This window comes from Triticum aestivum, chromosome 5D, assembly GCF_018294505.1.
Source record: "Triticum aestivum cultivar Chinese Spring chromosome 5D, IWGSC CS RefSeq v2.1, whole genome shotgun sequence".
NCBI classification, from domain to species: Eukaryota; Viridiplantae; Streptophyta; class Magnoliopsida; order Poales; family Poaceae; genus Triticum; species Triticum aestivum.
Genome location: NC_057808.1, coordinates 552,542,811 through 552,548,527, shown reverse-complemented (window position 1 = coordinate 552,548,527; position 5,717 = coordinate 552,542,811). Strand labels below are relative to the sequence as shown.

Genomic DNA, 5,717 nt, shown 5'->3' with positions numbered 1-5,717 from the left:
TCTCCTTCCTCTTGCATCCTCTGTTTATTAAAAAAAATCCTGATTTTTGAACTGGATGAGTACATGCTGTAGATTTGGTAATGTGAGAATATAATGATGATTATTTCTTGATGAGTACTTGCTGCATGATTTTTCCAGTGCATGTCAAGTTTACATGTGAAATGATTTTGCTTGATAGGTGTTTGTCATAATGCTTGTAAGGGCAAATGTGTATAAATTGTAGTTTGAATTTTTTTTTGCATATGAGCAGATGTTTTGATTTAAACATGATAGCATGAAACATGCAATGATTGACGATACATGAAAAGGAAAAGATTAAGTTGTTTTATCTGCCCCGTCGTGGCCTGAAATCAAAGCTTAGCAGTAACATGTAATTTGAGAGAGCAGGACTGCAGGAGCTTTGTCTTGGTTACACTGGCCGAAATTGGTTACCACATTAGTACTAGTGGTATTTTTGGCATGATAGATGTCCCAAATCTTGTTTATGGTTGGGAATATATTGGTAACTGTCATGCTGTGTTGTTGATTTTAATAGCCAGACCTAAAATATTACCATTTGAAGTGATTGTTTCTCCTTTTGCATGTTAGCTGATTGATCTTCAGGTTCCACCTTTTGTTTTATGCTATGATAGATGTACAACTAACTAATGATTACCTTGCAATAAAGAGTACTTTGATGTAAAAAAACCTAATGATTTGATTTGATGCTCCATATTCATTTGACACTTAATAAAAGTCTAATTCTACCCCTTTGGAACTTGGAGTTGGAACAGGGCATCAACATTGTCAACTGGAGGGGCTTGGAGCTGCTTCGGCATCCACTGGGGAGCAAACAAGAAGGTAATCTTCTATTCCTAGCTTTTATACACATTTTTTTGAATTAAAAATAGTAAACGTATCCCCGTATTGGCGCTTTTCCAAAATGCTGAATTTACGTATCCATATCGACCTGATACTGATACACGTATCTGTATCAGTGCATTTTAGTCCGCCACTATCTGTGGCGATGGCGATCCGACACTACTGGTCGATGGCTGCCGCTGCTGTCGGGTTCCGCCTCGTTCTGGTGCTCTTCAGCAGAGACCTCCACCTTGCCTCCCGCCCAGAGGTCTCCACCCCCCTCACGTCCCTTCGCCGCCGTAAGCACCTCTCCTTGTTCTCAGTGCTTCCCCTCCAAACCCCAGCCCTTTTCTGATGTTGCCGTAATTGGACATCTTGTTTGACTCCTGCCTATGTTGCAGTTGCAGACGGATACTGGCTGAAGCATGCATCCATGTCACCCTATTCCGGTACATCACGCACCTCCCTCCTTGCTCGCTTTGCTCAAAGAAGAGTTCAACCCAATGCTTTATTTCTGTCTTAGTGAATCCCCATTCAACATTAAAATTTTAGCACTTAACATTTGCATCAGAACAACCAAAATTTTGAGGCCAGGATAGTCGTGTTGGCGGTGGTATTATTAGGTACTACAGAGCAATTTTTTAAAAACTTGATTGGGTTTCTACTGAATACTGATAGGCACTATTTCATGTTAACTTCTGTAATGACCTACTGATAACTCCTGATGGATGAAATATGATATCATACTTAACATCAGAGGCCTAGATGCTTCTTGCGATTACATTACAAAGCTCAGCAATTAGCCATGATACTTTTGCTCTTTGTAATGTTGATGTGTTAACAGTTGGAACTTGTAAGGGATGCTCCAGCCTGTTAAATGATATGTTTTTCAGGTTCGATGTATCATGGTTCCCCTTTGCTTCTATCGGTTCTTGGTCCGCTAACCAGTAAAAGGTGATTGGTCCTTCGTTTTGATGCTTCTTTGATCATTTCTTTGATGTCGCCAATGTTGCTATGCCTCTTTATTTGATCAGATCGTCATATGAAGTGTTAGCATTCTAACACTCCATGATGTCACAGGTCAGGTGGACACCATTCTCATATATATTGCAGGTAAATAAGTTGCTATGTGTATTTTCATCGAAACCAGTATATGTTTGTCTTAGATTGATAACTTGTTCAAGTATACCTGATTTCCATAGAAGAAAAATCAGGTCTCCTAGGCTTTACCTTTTATGCTCTTTATCTTGCCCTTTATGGTATCATTCGAACCAAAAAAAATGTAGCCATGAACATTCCCACAACTTTTGCATTTTGTTGGCAGTCATGTAATATTACACTCATGAATGCACCACACAGTTTGGTTTTTGTGGCTGTAGATTTTATAGCTGCTATGCTCAATCAACTGGGCGTACACTCCAAATGGCACGTAACAGAAGCTTGAAGTCTCCTGACCTCACCAAATCAGTGAACAATTCTAGTGAGTCATACTAGTTAATGTTATACTTGAGATGTGCTTTATTGAATCTTGAGCTACTAGTAGGCTGTACGTGCAAAAGCACATATCTGAGGTACATTAAATTAAAGGCACAAAACTATTTTCTGCAAAAAAAGGGGCAAAACTATAGGCACCACTCTCTACTTATTTTGCCAAGTACCGATGACCGCAATGCTTTTGAATTTTTGATACTTGTAACGTACCAAAAGTGAAATCTTAGAGATGTTTTACTTCTAAAGTACTCCCTCCGTCCCATAATGTAAGATGTTTTTTGACAGTAGTGTAGTGTCACGTCGAGCTCCTTTACAGTACCCCTAAATGAATATGAGCCCTTCATTTCTCTTGATCCAACGATTGATGTCTATTGGTACTCCAACGTGTGTATGAGAGAGTACCAACAAAAAAAGTCAGGGAGTACCTCGTCCTTGGGGGTAAAAAGGAAAACTGACTCTTATTCTTATTCTCATGGCTCATGGCTGATACAGTACATAATTGCTAGTCGCTAGAACCCTAATTCTTTATCCTTAAGAAAAAAGAACCCTAATCTTCCAATAGAATGGGCGCCCGCGGCCACTGTGGTCTGCCCGCGCACAAGAGACAGACGGCCATTGGGCCATGGGAATGGTTGTCGATCAGGGCTGGGCGGCGCCGTCGTCGTCGCCGCGGGCGCCTTTGCGAGATCCATATTTCTCGTGCAATTGGAAACTCGCCCGCTTGCTGAAGCAGGATGACTAGGGTGAGGCGGGATCATCAAGATGGCCGGAGATCTATCACGTCGGCACTTCAGGTGTACAAATGTGCAGCTGATCAGATCGACTTGGTTCAATACGGAAGGACGGGGAGTGGCAGTCAGTGGCTGCTTTGATTAGAATTTGTCGCGTTGACGAACGAACGTCTTGCGAGCCTTATATCTCTATGTTTTAGTTTTATTTGTACTCTCTCCGTCCCAAAATTCTCTCCGTCCCAAAATATAAGAACGTTTTTGATACTAGTGTAGTGTCGAAAACATTCTTATATTATAGGACGGAGGGAGTAGATGTTAGAGATTTTGTGTGGTTTTCGAGAACCTGTAGCCAAGTTTTGTTTGATCGGTAACTTTCAGCGCAAAGAAAACAAATGCATCGATTAGAAATCAGGAAAGGACTTAATTAAGAGGAGAAAAGACTAAACTACCCTTCTAAGTGGAGGGTCAGACTTAAGTGGTACTCCATCTCTGCTTGAGGGAGTACCAGGGTACCATAAAAAAGCTCACGTCTTACATTATGGGACGGAGGGAGTAGTGTTTATCATTCTAAGCTTTATATTTTCTTAAAGAAGGAAACCCACCTTTCGTGACTTCTCCTTTACAAGGAATAAAAGGGGTTATGGATTTGCCTCGTGGAATTCAATGTGTATAGTCCTCTGCTTGCCTGATAGTGCAAATTTGTTGTTGGTAAACGAAAAATATACAACCTTGCCTGGAAAGGTGTGAATGGAACATCACTCTCTTTGAGTCAGATGCTTTCTGCTTGTGATGCTTACTAATTATTTATACTGCTGATTATCATTTTTTGTTGATACTCGCAGTGAACATAAGTGCAGGAGATACTGCTTCTCTAATATATCTGTGGAACCCTTGGACAATAATCACCTGTGTGGGTTCATGTACATCACCAATTGAGAATTTAATGGTCGTGATAATGTTACATGGAGCCTGTTCACGTAGGTGGAACTCGCTGTGTTTCCCTCCAGCCTATTCTATTTTTCAATATATATCTTATATTACTTAAACTAGTAGTTTGCATCATTGTTTCTTGGCCTTTTATTTGGCAAATCCTCAGTTAATAACATTTTTATGGAAGATAGTATATTGATCTTTGGATAACCTAGAATTGCCCAAGTCTGATGCCAGTTAAAACATCCTTGCAAATTTTGTAGGTCTTCCACCGCTTGCTGCCTTTGGATATGTTATGGCAACGCATCTTTCTCTTTATCCTGCAATTCTTATTCTACCTATATGTGCCACAACCATTTTTTTTTTTTTTGCAATGTTGAATGGTACGTACATGCCATTTATCTGCATTACTGACCTCTAACTGTTAGTTTTTCAGGTTGCTCTTTTATTGGGTTATGGTCCAGATACCCCTCCAACTAAAGTATTTCTACAAAAAGGCCCAAGTGCCAATAAAATTGACATTTCAGATAATGGAAAAAGTACTATCCAAAAAGGATTTGGACAATTCTCACGGAAACCAATACTCCACTTCATATTGTTGGTCTTTATCTGGTCATGTTATGTGCTGTTATTGAACAGCGTTATTCTAAATAAAGTGGGTGGCCTTCAGGAGATGTTTGAGAAGTAAGATGTTCAACCATATAATTCTTTTGTAGCCAAAAATCATGTGAAAGAGTGTAATATTTTCTCTTACTGTAAGACTTCCCCATTCGCGGTGAATTTTAAAGGAGAAATGAATACAGCTTTTATTTATGAATTCAATTCCATTTTGGATATTTGCATATTCTGATCAGCATTTTGCCTATCCTACATTTCCCCAACATGTCAACTTGTTGGTGGGCCTCATTTAGTCAAAGTCGTCTTTTGTTGCAATTGACTGGCTTTTATCTTTTACCAAATGCACTTGTGTGCATTGCAATTGATTGGCTTTTATCTGTTACCAAATGCCTAGTACTGACTTCTGTGTATTTGGTTTTGCAGGACATATGGTTTTATCCTTGCAGTGAGGGATTTATCACCAAAATATTGGTGTGTTATGGTAAGTCCTAAAAAATGTAATTGGAACTCAAGTATAATTTGAGTAATCTAATTCGTTTGAGAATGAATGCAGGTATTTCTTTGCCGAAGTCTTCGACTTCTTCAGAAGCTTCTTTCTTATAGTCTTTAATATGAACATCATTTTTATGGTCTTGCCATTGCCTATCCGTTTGAAGCACCGACCGTGCTTCCTTGCCTTTGTTTATATAGCAATTATTGCAATGCTGAAATCTTATACCTCGGTGAGTATATTTTACATGGTATTTCTGATGAATTTAATCCCTTGGCTGCATAAGGAAGGTTGATGTTTAGTTTTGTTTTGTGTTTTGCTCTCTTGTTTTTATTCCTAAATAAATTCATGCTTATCTTGAAGGCTGGAGATTTAGCTCTATATCTAGGACTTGTAGGCCTATTCACCAATGAACTAGCGGGTACCTAAAATGCCGGTTATCTAATATTTTTGAATTAATGCCTAATATCATAGGAAGTTATATAATGCTCTTTGTCTTTCCATGCTGCAGAGATGCAATTCACCTTCATCCTGTTTTTTGGATACATTGGAGTCTCTCTCCTTAGCCCTGTCATGCATAACCTATGGATCTGGAGGGTCTCTCTCTCTCTCTCTCT

At 39.3% G+C, this 5,717-nt stretch overlaps 1 pseudogene; it reads left to right on the top strand.

The window, feature by feature from the left end:
• Window positions 1-1,006: 1,006 nt before the first annotated feature.
• Window positions 1,007-5,717, top strand: part of LOC123126164 (phosphatidylinositol glycan anchor biosynthesis class U protein-like) — a 5,302-nt pseudogene continuing 591 nt past the window's right edge.